This window comes from Balaenoptera musculus, chromosome 16, assembly GCF_009873245.2.
Source record: "Balaenoptera musculus isolate JJ_BM4_2016_0621 chromosome 16, mBalMus1.pri.v3, whole genome shotgun sequence".
Lineage (NCBI taxonomy): Eukaryota > Metazoa > Chordata > Mammalia > Artiodactyla > Balaenopteridae > Balaenoptera > Balaenoptera musculus.
The window spans coordinates 53,567,315-53,570,851 of record NC_045800.1 but is presented as its reverse complement, the minus strand read 5'-3'; the positions used below and the strand labels follow the sequence as shown (position 1 = coordinate 53,570,851).

Sequence of the window (3,537 nt, the reverse complement as noted above, 5' to 3'; positions counted from 1 at the left end):
GGCCGATCCTTGCAGAATCACTGCAGACCCAGCTTGCTCAGGTTAGGAGGGTAGAGCTGAGTTAACAAGCAAACAGTAAGGACCACTTATGATGAGTAAGAAGGGTCCTGGAAGAGTACAACACACTGCCTAGGAGAGATCAGACAGTGTAGGACAGGAGCCCTGTGAAAGGGAAACCAGATGACCAGCTTATCTTCTACTAGACACGTGGGTCACGGCTCTTCACTAGTTCCTTCTCAAGAAAGGTCTGGACCCTGAGACCAGACCAAAGATACAACTCTTGATTTACATCTTTCTTTTAATTTTAATGTATATTTATATGTATAGGCTGTATTTTATATGGAGTCTTTAATTTTTTTCTCAGCATAAAACTTCAAATTAATATCCTCTAGCCATTGTTATCTATAAATTTCTGAGCTGAACAGATCTAAATAAATGCTTCTAATGCTAATGAAGGGGAAACTGTACAGCAACTCCCACTCTCCTTCAACCTGCCTTGTCCAGACCCACCCACCCTTCAGAAAAGCAGGCTCCCCCAGACCAGCTTAGTGCTCTAAATGTTAAACACATCTGATTGTCCCTCCCAATCTATTTGAAATTCAATTTTTGCTTTGGAGTTTTTGTTGCCCTTCTCTAACCACATGTCATTCATTTACTTTGAAGAAAGTGGATATATTTCCATGATTTTTTTTATCCTAAGTAATCATGATAACGTCTTTATGCAAAGTTTTAAAAAACATAATTAAGAAATCTTTTATAATTAGGATCACTCAGACTACCAAATTTTCAAGCTCAGGCTTGTTTGAAGTCACCATTAACTTTTTTATTATCATTAATGGAGAATTTAGTCCTATTAAAATTAGGGTAGATATTGTTTTCTCTCTCTGACTCAGCTAATGAGTTTGGTATTAACTGGTACTTATTGTGAGATGCTGCAAAGCCAGAGTGGTGTAAACCATGCTGGGATAAGATTTTATGAGGAGAACATAAACAAGCATATACTGTCAAACAAATCATTCTGAATGGTGTGGTACAAAGTTTGGAATTAAAAAACCCAATTTAATTTCTAGCTTGTTCATTTACTCATTCATCAAACAAATATAGAGTGTCAACCCTAAGTGAGGCACTAAAGACAGGCACGATTTCCCAACAGTGTGACCTGATGCTAACAATTATATCCTCTCTGTTTCTTTGTTTCTTTAAGAATACATGAAGGAAATAATATCTATTATATTATAGTATAATACTTATATTAAAATATAATAATATTTATCCACGTTTCTTATGAGTATTTAATGAAGTGTATATTAAAACAGATGAGACAACAGAGATGGAATCATTTTATAAATTCTGAATTAGTGGTTGTAACTATTGTTGTTTGTGCTAATGATGGAAAATATTTTACTCTGGGTCCTGTACTGAGTTCTGTAGGAAAGAAGAAGTTATATAAGACTTTGTTATTGCTTAGCATTTCCAGCAATGGCAAGATTTAGAAAACACAGAGTAGTGTGGAAATTGAATTCCCAGGCTGAGGTCAAGTACTGCAATTGGCAAATGAGATCATTAGTGAAAAGGGCCATCCATGGATGAAGAGGAGGGGCCATTTGATGAAGGCAGCAGTGCCCTGGGAGGATGATTTAGGGAAGGGTGTACAGAACTGAACCTTGAGAGTTGGAGAAATTCTGTGCACAAAGGTGGGACAGGTCTAGGAATGCACACAGGACATCAGTCTAGTTAGAGGATGGTTTTGAGAATATTAAGGTGAGTGATACAGCTAAGAACTAAAATTGAGGAGGGTTTTGAACAACTAAGATTGAGGAGAGTTTTGAATAGCAGAGAGAAGAGTGGAATGGTTCTATTTGAAGAGTTGATGTCACGTAACATCAGATGGATGTCTTAGAATCTTGATTTATCAGTTCTTACTTTCCAGTATGGACAAGTTACAAACTCTAAGGCTTAGTTGCCCCATTTGTGAATATCTATCTCTCATCATTGCTATGAAGATTAGATGAGATAAAATTCATCACATTGTCTGGCATATATTAGATACTTCATAAGCTTTAGCTATTTTTTTTTTCTATTCTCCTTTCTCTTCATAGTTGCAGTGGGACTTTTGCCTTTACATTCGACTTTAATTGCCTCATGATTGTTTCCCTGCACATTTTATAACTTAGATGTCTCATATTTATACCATCTACTTCCTATAGAGTCTGAGAACTGAAATTTCTGTCTTCAGAATTTATCTAGCAAGCTAAACAGATAAGTTGATGTTTAATGTAGCCCTTAAATTCTTCCCTAATCAATTGAAATTGTTTCTTTATCTAAGTCAAAGTTCTTTAAAACATTTGAATTATATGAATAACATCCAGGATAGAAGAAGTATTACCAGTTAAGTATTCTCTACTATCTATTGCCTGTTCTCTACTTATTATAAGAAACAAGCTGTTTCTGAGTGTTGATGGCTCCTCCAGCTTTGAGTTCATTTTATTAAGTAGCTCAAGACATCAACCATCAGCATACATTTCTTTATCCTAAATAAATGGTGACCTTTCCTTTAATCTTTTTTTGTGACTTCTCATTAGAGAATAGATCAAGATGATAAAATGAGAAGAGTCTTCCCTTGCTTCAATTTAGCTTTGTGTTATTGTTTTGCTTCGATTCGTTGCAGCTACAATATCAAAAACAGTTTTTTGATGCACGTTAAGAAGAGAAGCAATTTTATAATACTTTCAGTGACTGGGAAAATCTTAAAGATGACTTTGATTCTACTGTCTTCTTCAAGCAAGGCACTTATTTCCTATTCCTTTTCCATTCTTTGTGTCATGACCTAATTTTATTCCAAGCACCATCACAATCCCAGTGATCCCAGAACTCACCTGAGCAAAGGAGACATATACTAGCTGCCCCGTTTGTCCTATCCTGTCATCCATCTGCCCTACAGTATGTCCTCGTACTGCCCCCTTTCCAGCCCCACCAACCTTCCTTAAGTGCAAGACCTCATTTCCTCTCAACTGCTTGCTAGAAAGGTTCTCTGAAGGAATCTCTTTGCTGCTGATTACTTATTTCTCCGAATCACACTGCACACTGCTTCCAACATCATCTTGCCTCTGCTTCAAGTTTTAGAAACGATTTTTTTTTTTTTGGCTGTGTGGCTTGCAGGATCTTAGTTCCCTGACCAGGGATTGAACCCGGGCCCTGGTAGTGAAAGTGCCAAGTCCTAACCACTGGACCATCAGGGAATTCCCTAGAAAAGATTTTTGAACCAGAAGGTAAGAGACAGCATCTTGGTCTGGTTGAAGGAAGTGTTCCTACACTTAACTTGAAAAAAACTCACAGATTCCTGGGCCCACTCCCAAGACTTGCTGAATCTGTTTTGGATAATAATCCTGGAAATCTCTATTCTTAGTAAGCACAACAGGTGATTCTTATAGTAGGTTTGTTTAGAAATCCAACCTTGCAGAGTACACAGAATGGAAATCTGAGAGTCTGAGAATCCCAAGTTAGAATTTCAGTAGCACATTTAATACCTGCATAGAA

General features: G+C 37.0%; 1 protein-coding gene across 10 annotated transcripts in view; it reads left to right on the top strand.

Annotated features, from left to right (window-relative positions):
* NRG3 (neuregulin 3) overlaps positions 1–3,537 on the top strand; it is a 1,112,157-nt gene that overhangs the window by 931,787 nt on the left and 176,833 nt on the right. The window lies entirely within an intron of this gene.